This window comes from Engraulis encrasicolus, chromosome 16 (genome assembly GCF_034702125.1).
Source record: "Engraulis encrasicolus isolate BLACKSEA-1 chromosome 16, IST_EnEncr_1.0, whole genome shotgun sequence".
In the NCBI taxonomy this organism is placed as follows: Eukaryota; Metazoa; Chordata; class Actinopteri; order Clupeiformes; family Engraulidae; genus Engraulis; species Engraulis encrasicolus.
In genome coordinates, this window is record NC_085872.1 from 37807924 (window position 1) to 37820423 (window position 12500).

A 12500-nucleotide genomic window follows, 5' to 3' on the forward strand; every position below is an offset into this window, starting at 1 on the left:
AGTTTTTTTTAATAGTTTTCAGATGGTGTAGCACGGAAGCTGACACGGGGGGGACAAAAGGGGTATGTTGTCCCAGGCCCAGGGAGAAAGGGGGCCCAAAATTGGGTCTTCATTACAGTATATTATATGTATGGGGTCGGGGGCCAATTTAGTTGGATTTGTCCCGGGCCTGTCCAAAGCTGTCAGCGGCCCTGTGTGGAGTGTAAAGATATGTTCTCGTCTCCCTCCTCTGTAGCACTCAGCGTTTTCTAATATGCCGGTTTGACACATCAGTTCATCAGCACTAGCAACAACAGCAACAACAAATGCTAATACTGTGTTGCCTTAAGCTAGTGCTTGGGGGTGGTGAAAGGTGCAAAGCCTGCTGATGTTTTGGGACTGCTGTGTTGCTAGTCACACCGTGGAGCTGCGGCGCAAAAATAAACCCTTGCCTGTGATTCGCTAAGAACAAATGTATGAAAGTGGCTGAAAAGGAAAAATGAAGTAAACAGAAACACAGACGACGACGACAACAACAACAACAACAGCACAAACAACAATGCCATATGTATATCTTAGGTAAAGGAGTCATCCTTTCAATGCCTAAATGGCAAGTTTCCCGTGTGTCTCGGGGAAGACAGAATCATATTTCTACAGGCACATTGGTTAATACTGTACATGTGGTATAAATGACAAAGAACCAGCTGAAGTGGCATGAGGAGCTGAAATGAAGAGGGGATACATGTCTTTATCTGAACACAGAAAAGAGAATAATTACTAACTTTTAGGCACCCCACCACAAGAAAAAGAGAGAATATTAGAGAGAGAGAGAGATAGCGCCTCTGTGTGTGTGTGTGTGTGTGTGTGTGTGTGTGTGTGTGTGTGTGTGTGTGTGTGTGTGTGTGTGTGTGTGTGTGTGTGTGTGTGTGTGTGTGTGTGTGCATGTGTGCGTGTGTGCGCGCGCGTGTGTGAGTGCGTGTATTCATTTCATTGTGTGGGCTGGTACTTCTGACACAGTGACTTCTTCTGAGGGATTTGCTAAATGCCATTTTGTCATGTCACAGATGTCTTTGCAGTCGGGTGCTATCAATCCAAATGTGCTGTGAACACTTCAGCCGGTGGCCATCTGTGATGGGAGAATTAACTTCAATGCTCCTCTGACTGGTACACACTAGCCCACGGGCCACAAACCAGCTTCAAAGGGACAGGTATGCACAACACACTTGAATGCCTATACCCAAGCATCGACATGCTCTCTGGATTTGAGAGGGGACAAAAAAAACTGCACTAGCTATGGCATCAAGGGTCGAAAACAGAGTAGCCTCTTTTAGAATCTAGTAATTCGTTGTCTTTCGTTTCGATGTAAACGTTGTATCCTTTACCTGACATGTTTAGCCTTTAAGAGTGTACCGTCACACCGGTGTGACAGGAATGTTCGGGCAGTGAAAGTTCTATAGAATTCTGGGCGTCATTCAATACAATATGGAATTGTAGAATCTTGCATTGTTATAGAACGCATTCTTTTTATAGAATGCTCAAAAACCCACACTCTTAAAGGTTAGACGGCATAACTCAAAGACCCTCACGGACATAACACTGTTGACACATTTCAGGCAAAGGATGAAAAACAAAACAACAAAAGAAAACTGCTCAGGAGTTGATCAGATATGGATGTCAGGGGACAATGAACAGGTGGCACTATGTGACAACAAGCGGATGAAAATGCATTCATTCATGTGCCCATGTGCTTCGGCATGGCTGTACCGATGGTACAATACATATACAATACAGTATATCTGAATTTACTGTCTGTCATATAACACAGAGAACACACCATGAATCCAGCACATTTCATAGATGCGTAACTCAACTGTGGCAAGTTAGCATACATGCACTGAGGGCAAGCAGAGCACACCATATGACACATCATGTGACATGTACTTTGTCATACTGTCATACCGTCAAGGTCATTTGTAAATGAAACCTGATTGAATAACATATTGCATTCTTAAGACTTGCATTAACTGTAAAAAAAAGTGTTTGAAATCCTTCCGGCCACGAGTTAAGAGGTACAAAAGTCAACACAAATATGATTAATTATTGGAAGCACCGGAGTGTGAAACTGCAGCAGAAACAGACTGCAGTGCAGAGTAAATGATAGGCTACCTCTGCTATTGGCCCTACTGCTGTCACAACTCATACTGGCAGCGGCTGTATGCTATAACACAACTATACACACCTCCCACACCACCCAGATCCAACAGACGCACACATACACAAACACCCCCCCCATATGCACACACATGAGCACTCATATACTCAAACACACACTCATATCCTCAAACACACACACACACACACACACACACACACACACACACACACACACACACACACACACACACACACACACACACACACACACACACACGTGTGCACGTGCAAACACACACACACACACACATACATACACACACACACACACACACACACGCACACACAGACCCCCATGGCACCCGCCCTACAGCAGCGTTTCATTATCGTCACATGATGACCCATCCATTTCAATGAGGGCCAGGGTCCTTTATGTGACGTTGGTGGCCCTCTGCCACACACCTCATTTCCACCCCTTCGCCACTCCTGCTGCCACCACAAACGTCACCACCACCCCTGCTGCCACTCGCTGCCACTCGCTGCTACCGCCGCCACCGCCGCCACCGCCGCCGCATGTCTGCCCTCGTCACTCACTCGTCCATCCATCACCACAGCAACATCCAGGGGGACAGCTCCCCCAATTATGCTAATGCTGATAACTCTATAACGCAATCTGGCCCGCCGCTGCGTGAGCTGAATGAGATGGCTGGCCGCGGCTGGTCTTGGGGGCACGAGCAACAAGCTGAGCGGCTGTTGGCGTGCTCTGCTCCACGCTGCCACCCGACCCCCCCCGTTTTGGCGCAGAGCGTGATGTCTGATAGGGCAAGTATACATGACACATGGCATGGGCAGTCTGTGTGTGCCCAGAGAGCAAGCAAACATGGGTCTGGCCTTTGTTGAAGGCGGTCAGTCAGTGAACATGATGTCCTTGCCACTCAACACTGAGTGGAAAAATACACTCACCGGCCACTTTATTAGGAACACCTGTTACAACTATTCATTGAGGAAAATTTCTGATCAGCCAGTTATATGGTGGCAACTCAATGCATTTATGCATGTAGAGATAGTCGAGATGGTCTGATGCGGTTCAAACCGAGCATCATAATAAAGAAAGCCTATTTACATGACTTTGAACATGGCATGGCTGTTGAAGCCGAAAGGGCTTGATTTGAGTATTTCAGAAAAGACTGATCTACTGGGATATTCACACACAACCATGTCTCACCATCTCTCACCATAAACGACACTAGAAGATCGGAAAAATGTTGCCTGGTCTGATGAGTCTTGATATCTACTGCAACACTCAGGTGGAACGGTCAGAATTTGGCGCCAACAACATGAAAACATGGGTAAACCCTGCCTTACATCCATGTTTCAGGCTGGAGATATAATGGCATGACGATATTTTCTTAGCACAATTTGGGCCAATTAGTACCAATTTATCTTTGCTGGAATGCCACAACCTATCCGAGTATTGTTGCAGGCAGTTCAGGCAGTTCTGAAGGCAAAAGGGGGTCCAACCCAGCACTAGAGAGGTGTTCCTCGGTGAGTGTAAGCATGCATGTGGTGTGTGTGTGTGTGTGTGTGTGTGTGTGTGTGTGTGTGTGTGTGTGTGTGTGTGTGTGTGTGTGTGTGTGTGAGAGAGAGAGAGAGAGAGAGAGAGAGAGAGAGACAGAGAGAGAGAGAGAGAAGGAGAGAGAGAGAGAGAGAGAGAGAGAGAGAGAGAGAGAGAGAGAGAGAAAGAGAGAGCAAGAGAGAGAGAGTATGCAGTCAGTGTATGAGGTAAAAGTACGGGGTTCAAGTGCAAATGCAGTGTCTCCTGCAAAACATTTGTTAGTCAAGATGGTGGGGGGTAACCCAGGGTCAAAGACATTTTCTTAAGAAAGTTCAGAAAGTTATATATTCACAATGCAAAATGTATATCTTTCCTGTGGAGCTGGTCAAGGTGGAGGAGGTGGTCAAGGCCACTACCTGAACTGTAACTTAGACACACCAAAAGAGACAAAAAGCAGATTGATTGGCTGATGCAGCTGTCGCTGGGCCGCACCATAGCTCACTATCATAACATTTTCTGAAGTTCAACTACAAATTGTTGCTCGTGTCGCTCCAATCGCCTCTTGTCGCCCAAATCGTGTACGTCTCTTTTGTCGCCAGCTCCTCTATTAGGGGTGGTAGGTTCACAAATGTCACGGTTCGGTCCATATCACGGTTTCAAGGTCACGGTTTTCGGTTTTGTACGGTTCTGGTTTTTTTATTTTTTTTTTAATAAAAGGTATTATATAAAAATTTGAATGAAAATGTAAGCTTATCATGGGTATGTTGAATTTGACTTCATTTAACCCAACTGAAAGAGGAAAGATATCAATGATTTTAACATGCTTCCATTTATTTCACAAAAAGGGAGAACTAAGTCCTAACTTTTTTCAACTACTTCCATCGCTGTTGTTGACATTGTCACTGTTGTCGCATTTGGTGTGTTCATGCAGTAAAGACCTGGGGCAGTGTCACTGTGTCAGTAAAAACTGGCAGCGAGTATGATGTACTTCTTAATAGAAGTAACAAGTATGCATGTTAAGTGCAGAAGGTCTATTTACCGTCCATCAGCATATACTATAAACAAACAGCATACATGTATACTGCATCGTGTGCACTGTGGTGAGTGAGCGAGCGAGCGAGTGAGTGAGTGAGTGAGTGAGTGAGTGAGTGAGTGAGTGAGTGAGTGAGTGAGTGAGTGAGTGAGTGAGTGGGTGAGTGAGTGAGTGAGTGAGTGAGTGAGTGAGTGAGTGAGTGAGTGAGTGAGTGAGTGAGTGAGTGAGTGAGTATGGGATGTGTGCATGAAGAGCAAAGCAAGCTTTTACGTGCAGGCAGCACGCACAAATTACCCGCATGCATTGCATGTGTCCGATGGCCGTTGACATATGCCCCAACCCCCAACCTCCCCCAACGCCGGCAGACGCAATGGCAAAAGGCGCCTGATTTGATGAGCATATCTGCAAGGCGCGGTGGACAAGTGTCACAGCCGAGCGCGGGGTCAATTACTCCTACGACAATCCCCGGTCACACCCCCCATCCATCCTGCCGTGTGAGGCTGGTGGCCCGTCAGAGCCCCTGATTAAATCCTGGCGACAGAGGAGAGACTAGATCTCATCTGAAGAGGGAGGGGAAAGGGGGATGAGGTTGGGAGGTGGGTGGTGGTTAGAGGCTATGTATGTCAGTGTGTGTGTGTGTGTGTGTGCGTGTGTGTGTGTGTGTGTGTGCGTGCATGTGTGTTAGGGGGCTACTGGAGAGACCTAGTGTAAAGCATTCCACACGGCCCTCGTAACAACTCCCGCCAATGATCCCACTCCAGACAGGCCCCCTGCCTCACCACCACCATTGGCAGAGCAGCCAGTCACACTGCACACTGCCCCAGCGCCACAGATCTGACTCACAGGGCCCTGAACCCGGCAGCCCACACCGATAAATTACCAACAATATATTTGTATTACAAGGGGCTGTTTGCCCATAGATCATAGACCGAGATGAGGCCTAGAGGAAAAGGAGAGAGAGAGAGAGAGAGAGAGAGAGAGAGAGAGAGAGAGACAGTGAGAGACAGTGAGAGAGAGAGAGAGATGATTCTACCCTCCGCCAAACACAGATTATTGGCTGGCTAGGGGGAAATAACTGAAGAGCTGGAGAGTTGATGGCAGCTGTTAAGTGGTTTCATGCTCATAAATGCACTTTTATAAGAAACTAAAATGAAGCGTGCCTAATACTCGTTAACATTCCACAACACTGCTCTCTTGCTGACAAAAAGTGAATATAAATAGAGAGACAGAAAGAGAGAGATGTAGAAAGAGTAAAAATAGCACACAGAGAAAAAATGGGGGAAAATGCTGTGATCCAGCTAGCGAGTACCAAGAAAAGCGTTATATAAAACCGATCTATCAACTACAATTTCTTAGTCGAGGCATGTTCCCTACAGAGATAATATGCGCAATACATCAGAGCTTGTCTGGCTAAAATCTAACATCACTTCATTGTAAACAGTACCTCCTGACACAGTGCATTAATACAACTCCAATAACATACAGTACCACACAGATATTATAAGCTTGAAGTGAATGATGGGGGACAAAGATGTGACGTACAGTATAGTAGATACGAGATCTCATAATGTGTGCACCACTAATGTCAGTCCCCTTCACATACACTACATGCTGGCTCTCTAAAACCTGAACCTACTTACTTATCACTTCCTTCCTCCATGTCACCGATACCAGCTAGCTGAGCTTGGCATAACCATCGGTTGACATCACTGTCAAATCCCACCACCACAAAAATAAACACTACTCAGACTTAGGGCTGCTCGATTATGAGAAAAATCAATATCATGATTATTTCAGTCAATATTGAAATACCATTTTTTTAGGCAATATTTATTTTAAAGACAAATAATTGTGCTAAACAATTCACAATCTTCCTTCCCTTTAGCAGTGTGAGTGGTGGGCCATAGAGAATCACACAGTGGTGTTCTGCATGAGTGTGGGGTAGTAAGTCTGTCCTGTGCTGGAAATGGCTCAAGTGGAGGGGAATGTATTATGCTCAGCGTAACCTACCTTTTGGCAGTATGGACGAATGAAAAAAATATATCAACTCGATATTATGAAATCAGATATTGGTTGACAGCAATATTGATATCACGATATAAATTCGATATATTGCACAGCCCTACTACTCACACTCACTGAGCCAAAAACCCAGCGTTTTAGTTCACTTAGCACCGTAGCTTGCCCGCTTCCTGTGCCGAAGCTTGCCTATACTACCCAAGGCTAGGTTGGGACTGCACAAATAGACCTTGGTTATATTTGTTTTCTCCTTGGCAGGGATTTGTGTGGACGGACTATTGTGCGGCTCAGTAAGTCCGCAGTGAAACAAACGCCGCATGAGAGGTGGGTGCCAGTGGAACAGCACGGTGGGGGGGCCATGCATCACAGGGGGGGGGGGGCAGGGAAGTCGACAAGGGGGGACAAAGAGGTCAGTTGCCCCGGGCCCAGGGAGAAAGGAGGGCCCAGAATTGGGTCCTCATTGCATTATATGTGTTGGGTCAGGGGCCCTTTTAGTCAATTTTGTCCCATGTCTGGCCAAAGCTGTCAGCAGCCCTGAAGGGGGGTCCATGTGAGAGCCATCGGAGGGTGGCCGCCTGGGCTGGCAAGAGCCATGCTCCAGACGACGCACGAAAAACAGCATGGTCATGAAGGGAGGGGATGATGATAAGTTTTGGAGAGGGTATGCATCTAATCCTTCCAATCCGCCCCCCCCCCCCCCCTCTCTCTCTATCTTTCTCTCTCTGTCTATCTCCGTCTCTCTCTCTCTCTCTCTCTCTGTCCCCCTCTCTCTCGCTCTCTCTCTCTCTCCCTCTCTCTGTCTTTGCAGCTCTCATCTCTTGTCCCCCGCTCTGACTTCCTCCCTTTGCTTTCTCTCTCTCTCTCTCTCTCTCTCTCTCTCTCTCTCTCTCCCTCTCTCTCTCTCTCTCTCTCCCTCTCTCTCTCTCCTCTCTCTCTCTCTCTCTCTCTCTCTCTCTCCCTCTCTCTCTCTCTCTCTCTCTCTCTCTCTCTCTCTCTCTCTCTCTCTCTCTTTCTTTCTTTCTTTCTTTCACACACACTGTGTAATTCTCTTTCTCCATCTTCACTGCAACACCCCCGCTCATGCTGTGACACAAATGTGCAGGCGCAGATTAAAACTCTGTGTGTAGCGGGCTGGAAAAAAGTGCATCCTCTGAAAGAGCATTAGATTGTATTATGAAACATGGCTGTATTTGTTTTGAAGCAAATGCACTTATTGCCATTATCACAGGGAATTACGGGAATTACGGTTGTTTGTTGGGGTTTGCCCAAATGGGGTATTCGTTTCAGGCAATATGTCAACACAAACAGAGGCCTGTTTTTTTGCCGTTTTTTCATAACCATTCTCAGGTTCATTCCAGACCTATTTGAGTAATTTGTGCCATTATGGCCTTACTGAATGAATTTACTGAGTCATACAGTATTTAGACTCCGTGTACAGTATATTACAAACATCCAAACCAATTACTGTAAAACAGCAATCGCTGCATGATGGACGTCATAGACAATGCACGTCCCCTCCTTCCATCAGGATCAGCAGCATGAATGGCAATGGCTAGCCAATTAGGTTGGGAACTCCAGAGATGCACATAGCTCAGCCAAGGCCCTCAGAGCTGCCTGAGCGACAGGTCGGCGAATAAAGCGACCAAAACAAATTTCGTCAGGAGCGAAGCGACCTGAGCAGCATCCAGAGCGAATTTTAGCGATTACAGTCAAGCTAATATTATGGTAATGAGCTGTAACGCAGTTCAGCAAAAAACAATTGGAATGTTCCTATCTCCGAATGTCCCAGGCTGACAGGGCAGAACCGTTATTTGATTAGCTAAATCAAACCTGTCAATGTCACATCCAGAGCGAATAAAGCCAATTCATGACGAAACGTCTACAGTACAGCATCCTCAGCTACTCAGGTAGTGTACGTAGGTCGCTTTTGGTGTACAAACAGCTTTAGCCTCTCATTGGAGCCATGCACCACTGACTGCTGTACATTTGGCCAGGCACTGGGTACAGTACACAGGAGCTGTAGGCTACCGAGGCAGGAGAGGCAGGAGAGGCAAGGGAGCCTTGACCCCCAGCAGGGCCCAGTGTGTCCAGATTTAACCTGCACTCACATGGCTTTACACAGAAGGACAGTCCAGTGTCTGTTGCACTTAATCCGCCACCCCGCTGCCTAATCCTGGAGGCTGAGCAAACCCTGTTACCCACATGCTTCAGTGACCTCCTCCTTGCCATGGACCAGAGAGAAGAGAAGCCAGAGAAACAAGTCAGGCAAGAAGGAAGAAAAGAAGGTATTGGAGAAAGAGAGAGAGAAAAGGAGAAGAAAGAGATACACCGTGACAGTGTGGTGTGTGTGTGTGTGTGTGTGTGTGTGTGTGTGTGTGTGTGTGTGTGTGTGTGTGTGTGTGTGTGTGTGTGTGTGTGTGTGTGTGTGTGTGTGTGTGTGTGGTGTGGTGTTGTGCACATTTGTCTGAGAAGAAAGTGGGAGGGATAGAGACAGATAAAAGCCAGACAGACAAAAATGTATTAAGAGTCTGCAAGATGTTGAGAAGGAAGCCAGTGAAGGAGAAGAAGGACGCAAGGCTGCCAGACGCAAAGTCACTGTGATGGAGCGCGAGAGAGGACGGGGGGAGAGAGAAAGAAAGAAAGACAGAAAGAAAGAAAGAAAGAAAGAAAGAAAGAAAGAAAGAAAGAAAGAAAGAAAGAAAGAAAGAAAGAAAGAAAGAAAGAAAGAAAGATAGGAAGGAAGGAAGGAAGGAAGGACGGAAGGAAGGAAGGAAGAAAATAATAAAAAAGAGATAAAAAGAGAGATATATAGACGACATAAAAGTATAAAAAGTGATGGAGTGTGCGAGACCTGAGGACGACCAAGTAGCAGAATGTTATCAAGTGGACTCAAAGAGTAAAGTCATTGTGGTGGATCTAATCGCTTCATCTCCCTCCCTGAGTGATGGTGGCTGTCCTGCAAATCAACCCACACAGATTGATTTCCCTTTGCGCTGCACTGGACATTTATCTTCATGCACACACACGCACACACAAACACACACACACACACACACACACACACACACACACACACACACACACACACACACACACACACACACACACACACACACACACACACACACACACACACAAAGGCACACATTACGTCAACCACAAAAACACAACGCCTCAAACCAACAATATTGGCACAGTATTGCCAAACCCAAAAAAACACAAAGCATTATGTACAAACCAAAACAGTCAATTCACTGCATAAACCTAGACTATGAGGCATTAAGAAATATTATGCAGTTGTGGAAGTGATGTAACAACCATTTTAATATGAACAAAAAATGTTTCAGTTATTACTCATACGACATGATGTGTTTTGATATGTTCAGGCCAAGTCATTGCCTTTGATTCCATCTCTGCATGAGAACATTTATTGAAACCAACAACTGCCCCTGATCAAGTTATGAGTCTCCAATGGAGCCAATGAAATGGAGAGGAGGGAAGACAGAAGCCTCCCACATGAATATGCTATTATTACTGTGGTTGCTATTCATGATACTGACACTCACAGCCAGGGGAGTCGACAGAGGGGTGACAAAGGGGTCCGTTGTTGTTGTCAGTTGATGGGGGCCCCAGAATTGGGTACCCATTGCATTGGGGGGGTGGAAGGGCTTTTAGAGGACTTTGTCCTGGGCCCAGCCAAATGCTGTCAGTGGCCCTGCTCACAGCTCACATTATTCTGCCTCAGCGGAGTGGTTTTGAACACCCTTGCAACATCAAAACCACCAGAAAACACGTAGTGGCATTGTGTGGGTTTTTTGCCCCATCGCTGCATATTTCTCAAGATGCAGTGATGTGAGAATTTGCTGTCTCCAGGCAAAAGATTTAGACCAAGAATACATGTATACTTATTGTCAAGATGTGAATTGTTCTTCTTGAGCAGAGAGGGGGGAGAACGGCCTCAAAATGACTAAAACTATTTGGCAGAAGTGCAGTAAAGAAATGCATGGTAAATCTGTGAGGTATCGTATGTATATAACTGCGGATCAGTTCTGCCTCTCTATATGCCATCCTTTGCTAAATCCTCCTTTTCCATCCATTAGTGTACAATATTGTTGCCCTCTTCCCATCATGAGCCCTTGACCTCCTACATGAGACGTACAGGAAATGACCTCACATTAGACCTGCATGAGAACGCTGTGCACATGTAATGATACGTTATCACGGATCATGAAACAGAAGCCCTGCACGAAACACTGCAAGCTGTCTCAACAGCATACGGCAGGCTGCTGCTGCTTAGGCGTCTGGCTCTGGTGCTCTCTCTCCACTGAGCTGCAATGTATCTCTCAGTGGGATTCTGCTATGTGAATACAACTCAGTCAGTCAAAAGCAAAAAAAACAAACAAAAACAAAACAAAAACAAAGCAGAAAAACAAAAAAGTCATTTAAGTCAAACTAGGGCAAGTGTGGAAAAAGGGCGACGACGAAGATGGAAAAAAAATAACGGCACAGAAACTCTTCGAACAAATTAGACTAATTGCCACCACTCCCTATAAAAGACCAAATTAGGCAGCATGCCCACTGTGGCTCCTCCGAGTGCTATTGTGCTAAGTCTGCTGTTCATTTGGAGGAGTTCAGAAACGGAACATGTCCCCCCCCGGGGGGGGGGTCCTGCCAGAGCCACTGATGGAAGAGGACAGTGCTTACACTTCACTTCTCCTTTCCGCTGGAGAGGAGATGAGGAAGCCCTACATGACCGGAGGACTAACAGAGTTGCCAACTCATTTCTTCTGGGGGCCGGCCGCCGCATCATAACTGTGCACGCATGAAGAAGATTGGAATGCACATCAGATGATAAACAGCTCCCCCGAGGTTAATTTTAAATAGTAGTACAGTTTCAGGCGTCGTTAGGAATATCAGCTAGTGTAAGCTTTTCACAACTGACTCAGCCGACAGTAGCTGATGCTCTTAGGGTGAGGAAAAGGTCAGGTGTAGGAAATTATCTGCTCAAACATTCCTGTGGGCCACTGTGGTGCTTGCAATTACAGGCCATTATGTCTTTGTGAGCTTCATGGACACTCATAAACTTGACACATTACTGCTAGGGCTTGTAACGACATTGTATCGAGTACTGATACTTCAGTGTAATGCAAGAAGGCAGTATCATGATACACCCTTTCAAAAGTTTTGCTACCCTTCAGTCCAGAAAACAATCACATGATATGATGTGCGTCCAAGCTTCAAATCACCATCATTATTATTTGCAAACGTTTTTAAATTATGTAGCCTATTCTACCTATAAAATCAGTTTTATTCATAATTTTACTTTCAAATGATGGAAAATGTGAAAAAAGTGAATTAATTAATTTAAAAAAGACATTTAAAAATCGTGGGGTGTATCGAACCACATGTCAAAAATTGCGATACGAACCCAATCCTTGAGTCGAGTTTAGTGTATCGTTACAGCCCTAATTACTGCATTTCTAACTTGTAAAAACTCCAATCACATGGCCAAGTACAGGGTGTTCTGGCCTGTCTGCCACCACAACATTGTACCAACAAAAGATTGAATCCTGTGCCAGATACTGATACAGCATGCCCCTGCCGTGGCCTAACGGTAGAGCACTGGGTTACTGCGCCGGCAACCCGGGTTCGATTCCGGCCCGGGTCATTTGCTGATCCTTCCCCGTCTCTCTCTCCCCACTCATTTGCTTTCTCTCCTCCACTGTACTGTCAGAAATAAAGGCGAAAAAGCCCTAAAAA

General features: G+C 45.9%; 1 protein-coding gene across 1 annotated transcript in view; it reads right to left on the minus strand.

Moving 5' to 3' along the window:
* The window catches only part of LOC134466093 (adenylate cyclase type 1-like), a 70729-nt gene that overhangs the window by 50104 nt on the left and 8125 nt on the right, over positions 1-12500 (minus strand). The window lies entirely within an intron of this gene.